Below are 23609 nucleotides of genomic sequence, written 5' to 3'. Positions count from 1 at the left end.
ATTTAGAGCACTTCGCTCTTTACTTCCGTTTTTCATTGTTTCCACTTGTCACTTGTATGTACCGAAATGTTACAGGTCAGCCTATCCCTTCTTCTGGTCAATCTGTGCCACAAACTTATTGCTGCCCCCAATTCGATTCAGTACCTGCAGTTTATTCACTCGGTCTACTCCCCAATTTTCAGCATTGTTCTCTTGCTGCATCTGTGTCTTCAAAACGAAGTATTTCTTTATAGAAATGTAAGAGGTGCTTCGAAAATTTAATCTCACTTGCTTCCTTCATGATACTGTCGAATTCGCTGGAAGTGCACGGCAGAATCTCTATGTTGTTACACTCCACAGGGTATCCTATGAAATATAACAACACAAAGAGTCTGGTGTGCACTTCCAGCTATTGGGACAGTGTTACTGAAGAGACAGAGATTCTGTCGTCGACTTCTAGCTATTGGGATAGTATTATTAAGGAACGAGTTGAGATTAAATCTGCAACTGATCTCATAAACAGAGACGACCGTTTCGGCCTAAATTCTGATTGGAATCCTGCTCTCTCTGTGGTCAAACAATAAAGGGACAGACTTAATGCTACTTGCTCATCTGTTTGTAACCATTACTCTCTATCGGTATTTTCTGACGTTGGTCATCTGATTGTGTGGTGGCACTTATTCTTTCCTATGGGTGTGTTGCCTGTCTGTGCTGCCCATATCGAGATTCTTTTTTTCTTTGCACAGCGCTCTCTCGTTCCATTTGAGCCTTGAAACTGCCGTGATGTGCACCTGTCGAAATATCGCCGGTTGCCGAAAACGTCACCTGGCTTCATTCCCGAAAGTTAACGAAATCTTCTCGGGCTTTCGGTCGTGTCAGGCGACGAATTGCACGAGCTTTGTACCGAGTTCCCCTCGGTGATTGTCAAGTGGTAAATGACTGCTGTGGCCTCGTCATTATATAGCCGCGCTACTGGCTGTGACGTCACTGGTGCTCTCTTCCTCGCGAAATATAGTGAAGTTTTCGTCCCGCGTCCGCCGCGCCTGCTTGATCATCGAGATTGCCAGGTTCCAGGCTGTGCTGGACTGCAATCGCCGTCATTATTGATGGTGGGGTTTTAACCACCTAACGCAGCTGGAAACCTGACAAGATCTTACAAATTTATATCGCCGCAAGACTTTGCATTGATATATTCCTGTAAGTTGTTTGAGTTTTCTTGTCTTCTTGTGTCGGACTGACCTAGTCGGAAATACTAGTCATTGTACTACTAAAATCGGCATCTCAGTCCAGCTGGTATCTTTGTCGCACAGAATCGCCGAAATGGTGGCCCAACGTCACGCAAGCAGCAGCAGCATCAGCTGCCACCACACTGGCACCGATGTCGGTGGCTACTGTCGACCACCAACATGGGCCGATGACGACCAATCTTCAAAACATCGGTACACCACTACGTGCGCGGTCACAACGTACCAGATCTTATCACCCGAACGTATCGACTTCGGACGACAATCGGTGTAGCTGAAATCAGTTTGTTTTCTTAGGTCACATCGGCCGAAAGAACACGAAACATGGACTGAGAGAAAGTGATATGACTAGTCAAATAAAGGGTCTGTGGCATCCTGAGGACGAAAAATATACTCGGGATATAGTTCGCAATATGTGGATTGAAACTGCAGGCTTGTTGCAAACCACAAGCAGGCAAAATCTGCATCGAAAATTTTAGGCGTAAGCTACAAACTCAAAAAATTTGCTCCAGAGGGAAAAAAGCTACTGAATAGGAGCTTTTTTGGGTTATGGTAAATGGAGACGAACTATCTACAAATTAATATTAATGCTTACTGGAGTTTTTATGTCTGTAGGGTGGTGATACCGTTACATTAAGTGGTTTGTCAATGCGATGTGTGTTTCTCCACGTTTCACTGCTGTTACGGCATAAAGTCAGCGCCGACACGGCAGTTGGGAACGACAGAGAAGAGGAGGCTGTGAGACGAGGTCAGCCAGTCGCACACTGACCGACCTCCCTCCATGACGACAGTGAGACAGCAGCGACCCCTAGGTGAAGAAGACATAGGAGCGGCGCCCGACTGGTGGCAGCCCACTTCGATAGTATCTTCAACGTTAACGACTTCGTTAGTCGACGCACCGTACACTCTTCATTAGCTATCTCTACGTAGCACAGTTTGAGATCAGCAGTCACTGCAGTTCAGTTGTTCAAAAAATGGTTCAAATGGCTCTGAGCACTATGGGACTTAACATCTATGGTCATCAGTCCCCTATAACTTAGAACTACTTAAACCTAACTAACCGAAGAACATCACACAACACCCAGTCATCACGAGGCAGAGAAAATCCCTGACCCCGCCGGGAATCAAACCCGGGAGTTCAGTTGTCAGGTTTTTGTTAGTAGCGGTCGCTAGGACCAGAAGTGTTCCCTGTGTTTGTCTTTTCTGAAGAAGACTGATCCTTTTGTATGTCGTCCTTTGCTTGCGACACATCTGTGTAATTGCACCTGTGGATGATCATGTATAAAGGACTACTACATTTCTCAGATCAAAGTTAAGTATTACACTTGTCTTGTAATAAAACTCATTAATACGACTTGTTTGATTGTTTGTCTAGCGAAACGAATATGCAGAATTCCTAGACGTAACAATTGCTTTATGTGTTCAGAGTATCTTATTCTCCACTTTTTGTCTGTCTTTCACAGGTATGGTGTATAACAGTCATTGAAGATTAAGTGACCTGCACTATGTGATCAAAAGTCTCCGGACACGTGGCTGAAAATGTCTTACAAGTTCGTGGCCCTCCCCATCGGTAATGCTGGATTTCAATATGGTGTCGGCTCGTCCTTAGACTTGCTGAGAACTTCCACTTACGCAGGCATACGTTCAGTGAGGTGCTGGATGGTTTCTTGGGGAATGGCAGTCCATTCTTCACAGAATTCTGTGCTGAGGGGAGGTATCGATGTCGGTCGGTGAGGCCTGGCAAAAAAGTCGGCGTTCCAAGACATCCCAGAGGTGTTCTATAGGATTCAAGTCAGGACTGTGTGCAAGCCAGTCCATTACAGAGATGTTATTGTAGTGTAACCACTCCGCCACAGGCCATGCATTATGAATAGGTGCTCGATCGTGTTGAAAGAAGCAAGAAGCAATCTTCAACAGTCGGAAGCTAGAGGGTGCTTAAAACATCAATTTAGGCCTGTGATGTGATAGCGGCACGCAAAGCAAAAGGAGTGCAAGTCCCATCCATGAAAAACATGACCATGCATAACACCACCGCCTCAGAAATTTAGTGTTAGCTCTACGCACGCTGGCAGATGACGTTCACCGGGCATTCGCCATATCCTCACCCTGCTATCGGATCGCCACATGTGTACCGTGATTATTCACTCCACACAACGTTTTTCCACTGTTCAATCGTCCAATGTTTACGCTCCTTACACCAAGCAGTGTGTCGTTTGGCATATACCGGCGTAATGTGTAGCTTAATAGCAGCCGCTCGACCATGAAATCCAAGTTTTCTCACCTCCCGCCTAACTGTCATAGTACTTGCAGTGGATCCTGATACAGTTTGGAACTCCTGTGTGATGGACTGGATAGATGTCTGCCTGTTACATATTACAACCCACTTCAGCTTTCGGCGTTCTCTGTCAGTCAAGAGACGAGGTCAGCCTGTACTCTAGTAAGCTTGCTACTTTCTTTTATAATCTGAATTATAATAAAATGGCAAGATATTGTTAATCAGAACACAGGAAGGAGCTGTGATCTAAATAACAATAGATTCGTTCATTCTTAATATCAAAAGACAAAAAAAATGGCTAAAGAAACGTTACACAAACCTTTTTATTTGACAAATGCTTTCGCTCATATGGGGTCTATGGTGGACAAAGCGATCAGTTGGGGACAGACACATGACACTAACCGGAACACTATTCGCTTTATCTGACTTCATACACGTGAATACGGGGTATGGCACAAAAACTACCTCACCATCAAGCATTTACACTGTCCTATTCCAAAAAGAAGAATATAGTTCGAAAGAACAGTGTGCTGAGAAACATATATTGTAGCCGTACGCCGTAGCAGTGAATACTTTACCCTTCTGCTGGTCAGGGCGGCACACCGCGATCCGTTCGGTGACTGAAGTCATGGACGCCAGCAACCTTTTATTAATAGCGCGCCCCCGAAAAATGCAAGTACGTGGTCTCGCGCGCGGCTAATTCGGAACGCAGGTACTTCCCTATGAGCCTCTGAAACCCCGGTGGGTTCCAGTGTGCAGGTGGACACATTTGCTGATCTGCCAAACCAAGTTGACTCCGTCTCACGACTATGCGTGACGGAATATGTCAAACGTTTAGACGGCCGACTCAAGACAAATAAGTACGCCCACGCATCACTCGTTGTGTGCATGATGCTAGAAGCAGTACCTATGATGGTTCAGAAGGTAACTGGCACAGACTCTAAGTGGCACACTAGCAAGGGACACAAGTCTCACCGTTTACGTGGAGACCTGCAGTTCACTACTAGCGAAGCGCCATTACAAGAGTGACCACTTCTCTTTCTCTGTGCTTTCGTCAACAGCCCGGTAACAAAGCAAAAAAATGGTTCAAATAGCTCTGAGCACTATGGGATTTAACTGCAGAGGTCATCAGCCCCTATAACTTAGAACTACTTAAACCTAACTAACCTAAGGACATCACACACATCCATGCCTGAGGCAGGATTCGAACCTGCGACCGTAGCGGTCGTGTAACAAAGCACATTTACATCTTAGGCTTCTCCCACTTTTGCACAAGCCAATCACGAACTGGAGTGGCGCATTCGAATAGGGGAGACTACTCCTTGCTCTGCATACACCGATTTAATTGGGACAAAAGAAAAAAAAGAGTCAGCATCGTGGCCTCTTTCCCACAAGTTTAAGCCATGTCTTTTGCTAACGATATGACCAGGATCGAACCACAGTCCTGCATACAAAGATCGTTATCTCCCCTGTTGCGTGCCGGTCGGAGTGGCCGAGCAGTTCTAAGCGCTACAGTTTGGAACCGCGCGACCGCTGCGGTCGCAGGTTCGAATCCTGCCTCGGGCATGGATGTGTGTGATGTCCTTAGGTTAGTTAGGCTTAAGTAGTTCTGAGTTCTAGGGGACTCATGACCTCAGAAGTTAAGTCCCATAGTGCTCAGAGTCATTTGATCCCCTGTTGGGTCCATTTCGAAGTTTCCAAAGAAGGGCCATAAACTCTCTAAAAGCCTCGTGCATTCACAAATTTATTTTGTAATTGAGTCTGGGCGCCTGGGTGGCCGTGACCTGTCTCACTGAAAATCGCAGAAAGCTCACAGTTGTGTCGTTGGCTTCTTGCCTAACACGAGCCCATCCTCTGCTTACTGCCGGTCTTCGGTGCGCTGGCCATTGCAGTGGCGACTTCTGGGCCCTAGTCAGCCTACGTGGATGTGGCTGTCGACCAACCGGCGATAACCAGCGTGTCTTCACAATGAGACCATGGAACTCGACAGTCTGGAAATGTCACCCAGGTTCCGAAAAAAAAAAAAAGCGCGCACTCCTTTCGTCACTCAGCCGCCATACACTTTTGCTGCAGTCGTTTAAATCTGTACCCTATTCCTTTGACCGCAGGTAAAGCTTACCACTATTCCTTCACTAGAGCACACAAGCAAGAGCGTTAACTACTACCCACCATTTCATTAGGTTGTATGAAGTCAGATCGTAGTAAAGATCATCTTCACTAAGAACATTAAGTGGAATGACACCGAATCAGAAGTGCACGCTTTTGTACTGCACGTGTCCCTTCACATTTACACTTCAGTATCACTTCAGAAACATTGGACTTAGGGATCTTTAGGAGCGGGGAAAGCTCGCGTACAGACGTATGACACAAGTGACACCCAATCACCTGACCACGTTCAAAGTTCGTGAGTTCTGCGGAGCGCCCCATTCCGTTCTCTCACGATGGCTAATGGTCGCTGATATGGAGTACCTGGCAATAGCTTGTGGTGTCACCGCCAGACACCACACTTGCTAGGTGGTAGCCTTTAAATCGGCCGCGGTCCGTTAGTATACGTCGGACCCGCGTGTCGCCACTATCAGTGATTGCAGACCGAGCGCCGCCACACGGCAGGTCTAGAGAGACTTCCTAGCACTCGCCCAGTTGTACAGCCGACTTTGCTAGCGATGGTTCACTGACAAAATACGCTCTCATTTGCCGAGACGATAGTTAGCATAGCCTTCAGCTACGTCATTTGCTACGACATAGCAAGGCGCCATTATCAACTGCTATTTATCTTGTGATGCATGTACCGTCAGACCGATGTTCACCAATTATGGATTAAAGTTAAGTATTCCAGAAGCTACGTACCTTTTTTGCTAGTCTCAATTCCTTGTCCTGTTCCAGACCTCACGCCAGTCTGCGTGAGCTTAAACGCGTGCCTTTCGGCTTCCTCATAGTGGCTTGGCTGTCTTGCCAAGCCACAACATTGCTCACAGCAGAATGCACCTAATATGAAAAACATATGTTTTTGGGGGTGTACGGATACATAGTATGTTTTTGTACAACTTCAAATAAATTCAGCAAAACAGGGTTTGTAATCTTGCTTTTCAAGGTCGCTATGAATCATCTGGAGTATGTAATAGAATGTTTCTCCTGACATTTCATATATTCGTAAAACTTTTGTGGTAATTCCAATAAATGATGTCAGAATATACAGTTCTCGCCACGTTCTTTTCAAGACAGGTATAAACTGATCAGCCAGAACATAATGATCACCGACCTGCTTTCGTTTTAAAGCCACCCAATTGACAGCAGCGTCACCTAGCAAGGAATGACTGCTACTCAGAGACACGCACAGCCCATGTAGATTCAGTGTGCGTGATGTCTGTGTGTAGAATGGGGATGGCGCGCTATCTATCTGAGTTTGACTGAGAGCAGATTGTGATCTGCCGGAGGCCTGGCTCGAGCATTTCGGAAACTGCACGATTTGTCGGGTGTTCGAGGAGTGCTGTGGTGAGTGACTGCAACACGTGTCGAAACCAAGGTGTAAATCATGTAAAGGCGTCCTGGGATTGGGCGCCCACCTCTCATTACAGATGTCAGACATCTGGGAAGACTGGTAAAACAGGACACACGGCAAACTGTGGCAGAACTAACATCAGATTTTACAGCTGGGCAGAGAACAAATATGTCTGAACAGACAGTGCACCGAACACATCTAACGATGGATCTCCATAGCCGACGACCGATGTCTGTGCCAATGTTAACACCACGACATCGGCAACTATGACTGAAATGGGCTGAGTATTGCATGGTCTGATGAATTCCGATTCCTATACTGCAGGAAGGACACAAGTTGGTGGCGCATCCATTATTCTCTGGGAGATATTCACTTAGGCATCTATTGGTCCAGTGGAGCATGTGGGAGGCACCATGACAGGCAACGAGTACTGTACACTTGTTACAAACAACATACACCCCTTGATGATGATAATGTTTCCCAATTGTGGTGTCATTTTTCGGCGCTACAATAATCCATGTCACAAGGTAGGAGTGTGATGCAGTGGCTCGAGGAACACAATGGCGAGTTCCAATGGATGTGCTGTCCCCCTCTCCCACCTCCCAGCTCGTCAGATCTGAACCCGATCGAACGCATCTGGGATGTGATTGAATGTGGCGTCAGAGCTCATCGCCACCCTCCCCGGATTTTATGGGAATTAGGTGACTTGTGTGTTCACATGTGGTGTCAACTCCCTCCAGCGACCTACCAAGGCCTCTTTGCTTCCACGCCGCGACTCGTCGCCGCTGTTATCCGAAACAAAAATGGACATACCAGCTCTTAGGTAGATGGTCGTAATGTTCTGACTGATCGGTGTAGCTCATTCACTTGGATTCGGCATCTTTTTAATTGCAAAGGCCACATTGCAGCACTCCTCTCCAAGCACCCACTCCATCCCTGTGGTTAAGACAAAAACTACTTTGTACATAGAATAGCTTCTAACATAAACAAATTTAAACGGTCGCAAAATCCCCAAGATTGGCGATATTTTACAGAAGTTCGCACTCCGGACTTCAATGCGAGATGCCTATAACAGTTTCCACAACGAAACTTTATCTCGAAAGCGGGCTGAAAATCCAAAGAAATTCTGGTCGTATGTGAAGTACGTTAGCGGTAAGAAACAATCAATGCCTTCTCTGCACCATAGCAATGGAGATACTATCAAAGATAGTGTTGCCAAAGCAGAGTTGCTAATCACAGCCTTCCCAAATGCCTTCACAAAACAAGACGAAGTAAATATTCCAGAATTCGAATCGAGAACAGCTGCCAACATGGGTAACGTTGAAGTAAATATCCTCGGAGTAGTGAAGCAACTTAAATCACTTAATAAAACCAAGTCTTCTGGTCCAGACTGTGTACCAGTTAGGTTCCTTTCGGGGTATGCTGATGCATTAGCTCCATACTTAACAATCATATTCAACCGTTGGCTCGACCAAAGATCCGTACCCAAAGACTGGAAAGTTGCACAGATCACACCAATATTCAAGAAAGGTAGTAGGTGTAATAAACTAAATTACAGGCCCATATCGTTAACGTCGATATGCAGCAGGATTTTAGAACATATATTGTGTTCGAACATTATGAATTACCTCGAAGGAAACGGTCTATAGACATACAGTCAGCATAAGTTGTGTTGAGTGCTATTGACAAGTGATTTCAGATCGATTCCATATTTTTGGATTTCCAGAAGGCTTTTGACACTGTACCACACAAGCGGCTTGTAGTGAAATTGCGTGCTTATGGAACATCGTCTCAGTTATGTGACTGGACTTGTGATTTCCTGTCAGAGAGGTCACAGTTCGTAGTAATTCACGAAAGTCATCGAGTAAAACAGAAGTGATTTCTGGCGTTCCCCAAGGTAGTGTTATAGGTCCTTTGCTGTTCCTTATCTATATAAACGATTTTGGAGACAATCTGAGCAGCCGTCTTCGGTTCTTTGCAGATGACGCTGTCGTTTATCGACTAATGAAGTCACCAGAAAGACAAAACAAACTGACAACCATTTAGAAAAGATATCTGAATGGTGCGAAAAGTGGCACTTGACCCTAAATAACGAAATGTGTGAAATCATCCACATGAGCGCTAAAAGGAAGTCATTAAACACGATAAATCAGTCTAATCTAAAAGCCGTAAATTCAACTAAGTACCTAGGTATTACAATTACGAACAAGTTAAATTGGAAGGAACGCATAGAAAATTTTGTGGGGAAGGCTAACCAAAGACTGCGTTTTATTTGCAGGACACTTAAAAAATGTAACAGACGTACTAAGAAGACTGCCTACACTACGCTTGTCGGTCCTCTTTTAGAATACTGCTGCGCGGCATGGGATCCTTACGAGATAGGACTGACGGAGTACATCGAGAAAGTTCAAAGAAAGGCAGCACGTTTTGTATTATCGCGAAATATGGGAGAGTGTGTCACAGAAATGATACAGGATTTGGGCTGGAAATTGTTAAAAGAAAAGCGTTTTTCGTTGCGACGGAATCTTCTCACAAAATTCCAATCACCAACTTCCTCCTTCGAATGCGAAAATATTTTGTTGACACCGACCTACATAGGGAGGAACGATCACCAAGATAAAATAAGGGAAATCAGAGCTCGTACGGGAAGATATAGGTGTTCATTCTTTCCGCGTGCTATACCAGATCGGAATTATAGAGAATTGTGAAGATGGTTCGATGAACCCTGTGTGAGGCACTTAAATGTAATTTGCAGAGCATCCATGTAGATGTAGATGTAGATGTTCTTCACCCCGCCGAAAACTGACGAAGAAGATCGGACGCATTGCGACCAAGTACACTACTGGCCATTAAAATTGCTACACCATGAAGATGACGTGCTACAGACGCAAAATTCAACCGACAGCAAGAACATGCTGTGATATGCACATGACTAGCCTTAAAGAGCATTCACAAGGTTTGCGCCGGTGGCGACACCTACAACTTGCTGACATGAGGAAAGCTTCCAACCGATTTCTCATACACAAACAGCAGTTGACCGGCGTTGCCCGGTGATACGTTGTTGTGATGCCTCGTGTAAGGAGGAGAAATGCGTACCATCACGTTTCCGACTTCGATAAACGTCGGATTGTAGCCTATCGCGATTGCGGTTTATCGTATCGCGACATTACTGATCGCGTTGGTCGAGATCAAATGACTGTTAGCAGAATATGGAATCGGTGGGTTCTTGAGGGTAATACGTAACGCCGTGCTGGATCCCAATGGCCTAGTATCACTAGCAGTCGAGATGACAGGCATCGTATCCATATGGCTGTAACGGATCGGGCAGCCATGTCTCGAACCCTGAGTGAACAGATGGGGACGTTTGCAAGACAACAACCATCTGCACCAACAGTTCGGCGACGTTTGCAGCAGCATGGACTATCAGCTCGGAGACCATGGCTGCGGTTACTCTTGACGCTGCCTCACAGACAGGAGCGCCTGCGATGGTGTACTCAACGACGAACCTGGTTGCACGAATGGCAAAACGTCATTTTTTGGGATGAATCCAGGTTCTGTTTACAGCATCATGGTAGTCGCGTCCGTGATTGGCGACAACACGGTGAACACACATTGGAAGCGTGTATTCGTCATCGCCCTACTGGCGTATCACCCGGCGTGGCGGTATGGGGTGCCATTGGTTACACGTCTCGGTCATCTCTTGTTCGCATTGACGGCGGTTTCAACAGTAGGCGTTACATATCAGATGTGTTACGACCCGTGGCTCTAACCTTCATTCGATCTCTGCGAAACCCTACATTTCAGCAGGATAAAGCACGGCCGCATGTTGCAGGTCCTGTACGGGCCTTTCTGGATACAGAAAATGTTCGACTGCTGCCCTGGGCCAGCACATTCTCCAGATCTCTCACCAATTGAAAACGTCTGGCCAGTGGTGGTCGAGCAACTGGCTTGTCACAATACGCCAGTCACTACTCTTGATGAACTGTGGTATCGTGTTGAAGCTGCATGGGCAGCTGTACCTGAACACGCCATCCAAGCTCTGTTTGGCTCAATGCCCATGCGTATCAAGGCCGTTATTACGGCCAGAGGTAGTTGTTCTGGGTACTAATTTCTCAGTATCTATGACCCAAACTGCGTGAAAATGTAATTACATGTCAGTTCTAGTATAATATATTTGTCCAATCAATACCCGTTTATCATCTGCGTTTCTTCTTGGTGTAGCAATTTTAATGGACATTAGTGTAGTTTGCCGACATGATTGGACGACCTGTGGAGACGGCGCCTGACGACCGTTGCCCGTGCCTCTGTGAATGCAGCCTAAAAGACCAAGTTCGGCAATCCAGACACCACAGAGTCCCATGCCAGCGCTTTATTGCTAGTGACGCTACCTCTGCCCATGCATTTCGCATCCCTCAGTTAGAGGAAGCCAGCATAATTTCCTGGCGGCACACGTCTGGTGCCTCTCAGAGCGGCGGCCCCCCGTGGCGCGCGCCGGCACGCAGCGGGAGCAGCGGCGGCACCGGGACGGCGTGACGTCAGCGGCGGCAGCGCAACGTCAACGTCGCGCCTAATTCCGCGCGGGCCGTCGGGAACCCCGCGGCGCCAGCCGGGCTCGCGTTACGCGCGGCGGAAGTCGTGCCGCCGTAATGAAAGCGTGAGGTCGCCGTGCCACGGCCGGAAACTAATAATCCCAGACGTCGCGTCGCACCGCCGCGCCTCCACGCGGAAGGACAGCCCCGCTGTCATAAAGTGGCGTGGCGCGCCGTCTCCTGTTCCAACTCGGGGCAGAGCCACTTACCGCAGCTCTCGCACCGCACCCGGGGGCTGAACACAAAGGAAGCCCCTGCTCACCACACCGGTCGTTAGTTCACTGTAACGAGTGTGTCATAACGCTCCATTACATTGGAAACAATATAGTCAACTTAACGCTATTCTTTGCACTGTGTAAGCACTCAGATATCGATAGCAACAATCTGAGGGCGAAACATGGGAGCACGATTCTAAGCATTTTTGTGAGGCGATGTCTCTCTGCGAGACTGGAAATAGTTGTGTCTGTCGAGAGCTCGGAGGCAGAAGACGTGTCGCGCTCCCCTCACGTCGGTGATGGCAGATCTTACCACACTCAAGGCGTGATCTAATTTCTATAGCCAGAAGAGATTTAGATGGTTTAACTGCGCTTGAAGATGGAATTCCAGGCAAAATTCGTAAGCATAGCGCAAAAGCAAATGCTGGGTTAGGCTCCGTAATGTTATGCGTGCCTCACTGCTTTTTTAAAACTAATTTGTGCCCGATTTTATTCCGAGAAGCTCAGTAACGTATGTAAATACCGTAAATGTAAATGTGATTCAAAAAGTACTTGACGTGAAGTGAAGCGCAGCTGGACAGCAAGAAACTCTTTAGCGCGCAATCCCCGCAACGATAGTAGCTGTGAATCTTTGAGTGTGGACTCAAAAAAATGATTTATTAAAAAAGAAAGAGGGCTGTTATTCTGTACTTGTGGAAAGAGGACGTGTTGCTAGGCCGTCGCTCAGAACGTGTTGTTACATTTAATGAAAATTGATATTTCATTGATAAAACCGAGTAAAATATGTGTAAGAGTTGCCACACATTTATTATACAAATTTTCAGGAGGTGAAGAATAGATATATCTTGTTTTCGGAAAAGGAGGTGAACTTCATTGTCGTCGCAGTCTATCAATCGACAGAATTGTAAGTGTACAAAGTTCACTAAAATACAGGAAAACAAACGCATTCTCTATAGTTTTCATCCAATAAGTCACAAAATCTCCTAATTTCTTAATTACAGTAATTGGATTATGTTCTTGTACAATAATATGGTGCTGAACTCTACTGACCAATTTTGATATAGCAAGACGTGTAGTTTGAAGGAAGTTTGTGTACTAAGCAATCTCCTTTTCTCACGAAAAGCAGATTGCTGTTTGATCTTATTTACTTACAACAGTGGTCCCTTAGGTATGAAAAGCTGCGAAAACTTGGGCTCAAAGTTATCCGCAATACGGCCAAGTAACTAACAGATTCGTATTTTAAACCTTAAAGAACAATAACTTTCTCCAAATTGCAATACGTCAACAACTGGTACAGAAGGTAATCATTCAAGGAGGCACAACCAAAATTCAGGGAGCAGTTACGACTAAAAGTAAAAATCCCAATCAAAAATCTATCTCTCTCTCCAAACACATATACAAATATTCATATTATTAAAGAAGAAGTAATTTTATAGCTTGTTATTCATAGTCCGAGTTTGCAATAATCCCATCTTTTGTTTGTCAGCTAAAGAAGCCTCCTTATCATCCGAATAACACTAATTATTCTCGACATCTAATTAATAAATAAATGCTGTGGTTATTAAATGTTAATGTAACTTTGAAATTGAAATAATTTGTTAATCTGGCACTCAGCCGTTATTGATACCTATGAGTTGAAATAGTCATTTTTTATTGTTGTTCATAATGATTCTGAAGTTTTAAATAGACTTAATATATCAAATCCATTCTCACACGTTATTTAGTAGTTAACAGGACCCAAGCAAACTCCTTTTTTATTAAATTCATTCTTACTAACCATAAGCTTTAGCCGCTGCTGCTCCATGCTTCTGAGAATTGCTGTAAACAATGGAAAAAGGAAGTCATCTGAAGAGATGAGTACTAAACTTAGGGAGGCACTGACACACGACAGCAAGTCATGTACTCTAAACCATTAAATTCCGTTGCCCAAGTCAGATTCTGTATCACTTGTAAATTCTTGTCCAAAAATGCAATCAAATAGCTTAGGTATTCCTTGTTAGAGGTTCACTTGTTACTGTATTTTTTCATATTTAAATACGCTGTCAGATAGCTTATCCAAATGGTACTTTAAGATTTTCATGTAACGATCTATTGAGGGCTTTAAGGACAGTGAAACTGATAAAACACGCACTCTGTGGTATTCAGGTTAGACTCCGTTTACTGATACCTCAGGTTGCTTATGGAGTCCATTATCGCCGACGAACATAGAAATATTTGTTGCAGCTACGTTACATCACTATAAAGTTATTTGTCCCAAGCGCAGTTTAATGAAGCTATTAGATAATTGATTTACACTGTTAAACAACCATCTTCAGATCTACAAAAATAAGAAAAGTGTGCCCAGTGATAGGAAGAGAGAACATGTCACACACGTCTACAAGAAGGGCAGCAGAATTGACCCACAAAACTAGTATTGTAAGGCTCCCATATGTATTCTGCTGTTGTAAATAATTCACCTTTACCGCACTGGGACAAAGATGATGAGCCCACTGCATGAATAGTGAGTAAGATCCTTGACTTTAGTTTTATCAGTGGTTGGCTTGCTGATCAGTCAGTTGTGCAGCACTGGGGCATTCTTATTTGAGGCATAGTAGCGAAGAATTGAGGTTTTCAGAGAATGAGATCTGGTATTTGTGGAATTGAGAGAAGTTACTTTATTATGGAGATGAAAACTCATTTATAACACTTTCTCGTCCTTTATGTTGATGGAGAAGAGTGTGAAGGACTTCTAAAGGTGAAGACGGCATGCACAAAAATAAAATGTTTGTCAAAACTGTTAACTGTACGAAATATTTTTCCCTCACATAACTAATAACTTTCACGATTAGTGTTAATTCGATCTCTTTGTTATTCATCATGTCACAAGTTACGCAATTGGTTGTGATGTCTGTAATTTTAGTAGTGAGAGAATTTCGCAATTGTTAGTCTTTTTATATTGTTTAGTCTTTTTGTAAATAACCAGAGTTTGATTTCTCAATAACGACTTTCCTTAAAATACAATGCGCCTCCATGATTCACAGAAAGGTTTTAAATATATCTGTCGTATGTGCATTGCTCCTTGCGCCGCTCGCAGCAACAGATTCTTTCTGACAAGATTAAAAAAAAAAAAAAGAGTAGATTATTTATCTTTAGCTGCTGCATATGCTGATTTGCTGATTTTTATTTGCCATCGAGAACGTCAGTACTCCACGTATAAAATCAGCGAGCTAAGCAAAAGGTAATTCACTTTTATTTCAGGGCAGATCTCACGTTACAGTCTTGAGCGAACAGAGTGTAATGAGGACTGTGTCGTGCTGGCAAGCAGACTGGTTTTCAGTGAACAGTTTTGGTAAGTTTAGTTATTTTCTTCAGAGTAGTGAAATAATTTATTTTTGTGGATATTCCGCATCTGACATTGCACTTCACGTCACGCAAAGTTCATAATGTATTTCGTTACTGAGTTTTACTTACATAGATTTCACTTAGCACACAATTACTTTCCTTTGGTATTTAATTAGAGTCATTTTCTTTATCTCAGATTCCGCATTTCACAAAGGTTAAAGTTTCATTTCACGACATTGCGCAACACAAGAACAACCAACAGTCACTTTGCTCCGCACTTGAAAACAATATCTAAAGTACACGTTACAAGGGGGGAAAGTTTTTGAAATCAACATAGTCTCTATCCATGCACATGGAAAGCTCTATTTCACAGAAAGTTTACTATATATGCTTGACTCCATTTGTTATAGACTCTTAAAGCACATTCTGAGCTCAAATACAAGATGGACAAAACAGGAGGGTGAGTCAGTAAATGAGTTTCAAACTGGAATAGAGACACTAGAGCAACGAGTACTAAGTTACAGGTTGATTATTGCAGAGAAGATAGCAAACAACCGGTCACCTTTATTATGTTATTTATCTATATAAATTGCTCTGTTACCGGTTCAGAACAGACAGGCTCATCATCAGACTCTCTGTTTAACTGTAACTGTGCTGCATAACGATTTCAAACGACGTAAACAAATTATTAAACTGAAAATGTTACAGTTAAACAGTTTCTCACATAAATAGTTTCTCATGTTTTGGTTGTAGGGCACCAGTACCCCAAGGAATTTTCTCCGTATGGAAGAATAAAAAGTGAAAACTAATCCAAACTACAACAAAAATGTATCTTGACGTGAACAAGCAGTCTGACAATGAACTTGTCGATTCGAAACTAATAACGGCGCTATATATTACATAGAGCCTTATAAAAAGTTTCTCGTTGCTGTTATATTCTCTGCAAGGATTATCCTGTATTTTGTACGCAGCCACGGTCTCAAAACGTCAGATTTCAACAAAATAGTATAAGAAGTTTATTTGGTTCCAATCAGGGAGTCCAGGACGATCCTTGATTGTGGCTTTTTGTCCTTTCCTGAATTACTACTGTATTCGACTGAACCAAAATTTCGGTGAATACGGGATGAAGTCTCTATGGACGAGCTCTGTAGACAGTCCCTCAACTCACAAAAACGCGTTTCTCTACTTGGGTATACACAACACACGTGCCCTCCTGGTCTGATTGCATATCATTAATCCTTGGCCGTGGAGTACTGTGTATCGACTACCTTCCACGCGAAGAAAGCTGCCACCTTCTAGATACGTATAGGCGTGAAATTTGCAACGATATGACGTATTTTGCTGTCTGCGACTTATTTATTGTCTCGCCATCATAAAACTGGCTGCAAAAATATTTCACGCACCATAAAATAGGCAACCCGACTTACATAATTTTTCCCGCATGCAAATGTATGAAGCTGTGTTACGTGTCTTAAGTTGCATTGAATACTTTCCGAGGCAGTTTCATTTTCCCCTCCCTGTGTAGCGAGGTATCTCGAGCAGAATGACCTCCTCCATGCCAACCAGCTAGGATTCCGAAACATCGATCATGCATAGCTCAGCACGTGCTCTGTAAGTCATGGATCACGTGGCCTACCGTGCGAAGTTCGTGAACGGTTGGAGGATTTCTTCATGTGGAGGACGCAACACGTTATATTCTAATGCAGTGTCATTGACAGATGGGGAAATAACTTCGGGTGTGTCGCAAGGGAGTGCATTGGGACGCCTTCTGTTCTTGTTCTTTATTAATGATTCTTGACACGTTATTAATAGTAATCTCAGACTTACCGAAGATGGCTTATTCATAATGAAGCACTGAGTGATAGAAACTGCACATATATTCAGTTAGTCCTTGATATGATTTAAAAAATTGGAAACTTGCTTTAAACGTCAAGAATGAAAAATTTTGCATTTCACAAAACGAAACATGTATCACGTGGCACTCTCCATTTGACTGGTAAAATGTTAGGGTAATTCAGTTTTCACGGGAGATTGGTTACGAAACACGTGCGAACCATGTTACAATCCTGACCAAGAGTGTGGGACGCCACAAATTTTACTAACAAGTGATACTGATCGTATGCGAAGAAATGTCAGCATGAACGGTCACAGGTTCGTTTGACCCATGGAAGAGGATGACCGGGATGCTCCAGTTACTTCATTGTCAGACGTATGCAATCCTACTTAAAAAGTTGCAGAAACCAACTTTGAATGATGAACGTAGAAATGTACTAAGACCCCATACGTATCGGTTCCGTAAGGCTCGCTAACATTTGACCAATTTATATGGCAACAGAAGCGTTTAGACAATACGGCAACGGGGCGGGAAAAGTCCCTAATAAGTGATACAATGGGAATTACCTTCTGTTATGTACATTACAGTATTATGCAGAGTATGGCTGTAGATGTAGTGTAGAAAGAAAGGGAAACATTTTTCAGCAATGTACCAACACCAAATAAGTTCAAGATATAACGAATTAATTTTTTAATAACATTAAAAATGAGATCGTATAACGTGTCGTAACTCCTTATGCATCTGATATCATGAATCAGTTGTAGACGTACTTAAACAATACGGGTGCAGTGCAAACAGGAAATTTTCAAAGCACTCGAAATGAACCCAAAGCATGATAGCCCGCCACCACTACACGGAAGTCGTGCGTCTGATGCTGGTGTCCCAAAAGCGTAGTCTTGGAATGGCTCTCTATGGCGACTGTAGTACATTGGGCACATTGTTAAACCTTGACTCTTTCTGAAGACTCTACAAATGAATCTCAATCTGGAATCCGTCATTCCTGCCATAAGTCTAATGTGATAGTTTCACTTTGACGCACGGACGTTCCGTTTCCAGTGATTGTTCTACAATCAAGCGCTAAAGAATAATAGGCCTTTCCGCTTATTTATATGTAATACATTACATTAGTTTAGGTTGGGTTTTAATTGGCGATTCTTGCACCAAGTGTCGACCCTGTCTTCCTACACTTCGCTACAATTTCTTAGGGGTTACAACTTCTCTATGTACAACTGTATCAGCCGAACAGCTTCTCATGTTATCCACTATACCACTTACATACACCGACTGTCAGATGAAGCACCCCACAAGACATGGATGGATGCCAATATAACTTCACAGGCGTACACACTATCAGCGGGTATGCAAATTATTTGAGCAGCAAATCTCTGTGACGGGTGCAGCGCCCACTAGTTTGCTACCGTGTTGTTCGTATTTAGTGTCGTTACCAGCCATGGTAGCCTGTATATGGGGCGTGATCATCGTCAGATGTTCATTAAAGACAAAGAAATATCTCGTACTCGGGTGAGACGGCGTTATCAGCACCTCACAGAGTTAGAAAGGGGTCTCATTGTGGATCTTCACTTGACTGGCGGGCCGAATCGTGCAGTATCCAGATTTGTCTGGCATTCGGACGCGACAGTAGCTCGATGACATCGTGAGGGTAGGCAGATTCGTCGTATAGTTTCCTGTCAATCACGTCTGAGGATTTCCATGTTGTGTACGAAGCACAGCGTAACATCGTAACATCTGCGCCTGCTGCCTGTGATGAAGCAATGGACTCCCTGGAGCACTGTGTCAACACGCACCAGTGTTCGTGGACCAGCAGCAGCGAGAGAGGCAGTTACCATTTCATGCGAGGGTACCATTAATATCACAACACCAATGACTGAATTAAGACCGCAAAATACACTACTACCCATTACATTTGCTATACCAAGAAGAAATGCAGATGATAAATGGATATTCATTCGACAACGACTTTATACTAGAACTGACATGTGACTACATTTTCACGCAATTTGGGTGCACAGATCCTGAGAAATTAGTACCCAGAGCAACCACCTCTCATCGTAATAACAGCCTTGATACGCCTGGGCATTGAGTCAAACAGAATTTGGATGGTGCGTACAGGTACAGCTGCCCATGCAGATTCAACACGATACCACAGTTCATCAAGAGCAGTGACTGGCGTATAGTGACGAGCCAGTTGCCCGGCCACCATTGACCAGACGTATTCAATTGGTTAGAGATCTGGAGAATGTGCTGGCCAGGGCAGCAATCAAACATATTCTGTATCCAGAAAGGTCCCAACAGGACCTGCAACATGCTGTCGTGCATTATCCTGCTGATATGTAGGGTTTCGCAGGGATCGAATGAAAGGTAGAGCCACGGGTCGTAACACTTCTGAAATGTAACGTCCACTGTTCAAAGTGCCATCAATGCGAACAAGAGGTGACCGAGACTTGTAACCGATGGCACCCCATACTATCACGTCGGGTGATACGGCACTATGGCGATGACGAACACACGCTTCCAATGTGCGTTCACCGCGATGTCGCCAAACACGGATGCGACCATCATGATGCTGTAAACAGAACCTGGATTCATCCGAATAAATGACGCTTTGTGCCATTCGTGCACCCAGGTTCGTCGATGAGTTCACCATCGCAGGCGCTCCTGTCTGTGATGCAGTGTCAAGGGTAACCGCAGCCACGGTCTCCGAGCTGATAGACCATGCTGGTGCAAACATAGTCGAACTGTTCGTACAGATGGTGGTTGTCTTGCACACGTCCCCATTTGTTGACTCAGGGATCGAGACGTGGCTGCACGATCCGTTACAGCCATGCGGATAAGATGCTTGTCATCTCGACTCCTAGTGATACGAGGTCGTTGGGATCCAGCACGCCGTTCCGTATTACCCTCCTAAACCCACCGATTCCATATTCTGCTAACAGTCATTTGATCTCGACCAACGCGAGCAGCAATGTCGCGGTACGATAAACCGTAATCGCGATAGGCTGCAATCCGACCTTTATCAAAGTCGGAAACGTGATGGTACGCATTTCTCCTCCTTACACGAGGCATCACAACAACGTGCACTTTGTGTGTGAGAAATCGGCTGGAAACTTTCTTCATGTCAGCACGCTGTAGGTGTCGCCACCTGCGCCAACCTTGTGCGAATGCTCTGAAAAGCTAATGATTTGCATATCACAGCATCTTCTTCCTGTCGGTTAAATTTCGCGTCTGTAGCACGTCATCTTCGTGGTGTAGCAATTTTAATGGCCAGTAGTATACAATGTTTAACCTGCAAACATGCAGCGAAGGAATGCTCGCTGGATAAGCGACTAGCGACCTCTCACGTAGCTGCATCGTGTGCATATTCCAATAGGACAATGTTCGTCCACACATGGGCCGTATCTCTATGAACAGTTAGCGTGAGGTGCTCCCGTGGCCAGCGAGGTCCACAGATCTGCCCAAATAAAATATGTGTGAGAACCAGCTGGGACGCCATCTCCATTCCCACTGCCAGTATCCAGGACACTAAGGACCAGTTACAACGGTTACGGGCGTCTTTGCCGCAGGAGAAGATACAATGGTTTGATGACACCCTTCCCAACCGAACCAGTTCATGCATTCATGCCGAAGAGGTTCAACGTCATACCAGTAAATGGGCTCATATTGCCAAATTCGGTGATAATATGACTTGAGTTCATAATCACTGAAATAACATCTCATCCCCTCTCAGCACATGAAGTTTCATTTTATTCCCTCCTGTCCTTCTAGGTGCTTCACTTTTTTCCTTTACCAGAAGTGAATATTGCCAACAATAATAGTCCTACAATATTCCCTTGGGGTACAAACGTTTGAAGACATTTTTCCGTTAAATTTTTAGATCGATTAATCAGTTCTTGTCACACTTCGAGTCGGTGTTTTCTCTGGTCACTTGACAACACTTTTGGAATGAATTTTGTGGACACTCGATGTACGTTCAGATCGTCAGTTAAAATTGACTGAACTGCATATAAATTAAGTCATCAGCCATCTCCCTAGTTGTAAGTCTACGATCAGAGCGCACTAACTTTCACAACACGAACTTCGACAACATTTTCATTCGTTTTTGAGGTGGAAGGACAGCCGGACCGAGGTTCATCTTCAAATGATTCGCGGCCATTTTTAAATCTGTTGAACAAGACAAAAACAGTTGAATGGCTCATACAACTATCTCCAAAAGCTGTTTGTAGTAGTTCGTAAGTGTCAGAAGCTGATTTCCCGGTTTTAAAGAAAAATTCCCCACAAACTCGTTGCTCCGTTTTTACTTCCATTTTCACGCATACAGAATCCTGCAACAAGCCGTAACAGACCCGCACTAAACCAGCTGCCGCAACGAACTAAATAATGTAAACGCAGTTTCCTGTTAGAGATCGTTCAAGGACAAGGCAACGACTCACTCCCCTCCCTCCGTGCACCTGCCCGCCAAACCAGTAACCAGTAGCTGATCCATTATTAAAACTTTCTAATCACACCTCATAGATTTGTGATCGGACTGATATGCAGCGATACTGGCCGTCGTAATCCGCGGCTGCCCTAACTGCTGATTGCAATAATCAGGTGGAACCTCTTCCTGGTCGTAGGTGGGGCCTGAGGCACCGTTACATATTATTAATTGTTACGCAACCAGCAAAAAGCACCGACTCGGTGACAACTGTGAAGCGAGTGCACTATTACCTGGAGACTCTTTGTTCAAAAATGATTCAAATGGCTCTGAGCACCATGGGACTTAACTTCTGAGGTGATCAGTCACCTAGAACTTAGAACTACTTAAACCTAACTAACCTAAGGATATCACACACGTCCATGCCCTAGGCAGGATTCGAACCTGCGACCGACGCGGTCGCACGGTTCCAGACTGTAGCGCCTACAACCGCTCGGCCACATCGGCCAGCAGAATCTTTGTCGCTCTACTGCTGTCCTCTGGTGCAGTCACCATAGTCCGTCATCCAGAGGGATCACATGCTGTTCACAGCATCAGAATCAGTTTTAGTGAACTGGGGATTGAGATGGGAGCATTCTAGTCACCAACCCCCTTAACGAATTCCACCGGAGGTCGAGGTTAGCTCCCTGGACGACACCATCCTTGCTGCAATTCGCCAACAGGCCGGTCAGGAACATCACGGGACCGCTGCTGAGCCTAGGCTGTCAGCACTGATTCATTGTCAGCGCATCGAGGCCTGGCTAGCAAGTGGCTACCACTTAAAGGTATATTGTACTGTTTACAGCTGCAGCCGGGTTGCTGGCAGCGCACCGTTGCCGAGAACCGTGTGTTCGACCTGATGTCTACCGTCCACCTACTGTACGTGGCCATTGAATCTCCATTGTATGCTGTACCAGCGGAATAAGCCAATTTGTCACAAAGTAAGAGCCTACGGAATATCAGGTCAGCTGTATGGCTGGATTGAAGAGGTTTTAGCAAACAGTACACAGCATGTTTTTCTCAATGGAGAGACGTCTACAGACGTTAAAGTAACCTCTGGCGTGCCACATGGGAGTGTTCTGGGACCATTGCTTTTCACAATATATGTAAATGATTTAGCAGATAGTGTCGGAAGTTCCATGTGGCTTTTCGCGGAAGATGCTGTAGTATACAGAGAAGTTGCAGCGTTAGAACATTGCAGCGAAATGCAGGAAGATCTGCAGCGGATAGGCACTTTGTGCACTGAGTGGCAACTGACCCTTAACATAGACAAATGTAATGTATTGCGAATACATAGAAAGAAGGATCCTTTATTTTATGATTATATGATAGCGAAACAAACACTGGTAGCAGTTACTTCTGTAAAATGTCTGGGAATATGCGTACGGAACGATTTGAAGTGGAATGATCATAGAAAATTATTTGTTGGTAAGGCGGGTACCAAGTTGAGATTCATTGGGAGAGTCCTTAGAAAATGTAGTCCATCAACAAAGGAGTTGGCTTACAAAACACTCGTTCGACCTATACTTGAGTATTGCTTATTAGTGTGGGATCCGTACGAGGTCGGGTTGACAGAGGAGATAGAGAAGATCCAAAGAAGAGCGGCGCGTTTCGTCACAGGGTTATTTGGTAAGCGTGACAGCGTTACGGAGATGATTAGCAAACTCAAGTGGCAAGAGAGGCGCTCTGCATCGCGGTGTAGCTTGCTGTCCAGTTTTCGAGAGATTTGTTAAGTAGGGTAATTCCAAGTGACGAATCGGTGGTATATGTATATGATCCTGAAAACAAACAGCAGTATCCGCAGTGGAAGGCTCCAGGTTCACCACGACCGAAAAAAGCACGGTGAAATAGGTCGAGGGACAAGACAATGTTGGTATTGTCCATCATGAATTTACCTCTGGAGGACAGACAATTAACCAGGAGCGTTTGCGCGAAAAGGTGCGCAAGAAAAGGCCTGCATTTTGGAAAGACAGGAGTTGGGTGCTAGGCCATGAAAATGCTCCGTCTCGTCGTGCCATCTCCATCGTTGAATTTTTGACCAATTTCAAAATTCCTGTTCTTTCATAACCGCCATATTCCCCTGATTTGGCCCCTGAGGACGTCTACCAGTTTCCTAAACTGAAATTTTCACTGAAAGGATAGCGATTTGACTCGATCGAAGAGATTCAGGCAAATACGGGGA

Source organism: Schistocerca serialis, chromosome 7 (genome assembly GCF_023864345.2).
Source record: "Schistocerca serialis cubense isolate TAMUIC-IGC-003099 chromosome 7, iqSchSeri2.2, whole genome shotgun sequence".
Lineage (NCBI taxonomy): Eukaryota > Metazoa > Arthropoda > Insecta > Orthoptera > Acrididae > Schistocerca > Schistocerca serialis.
Note: the sequence above shows the minus strand (reverse complement) of the source record.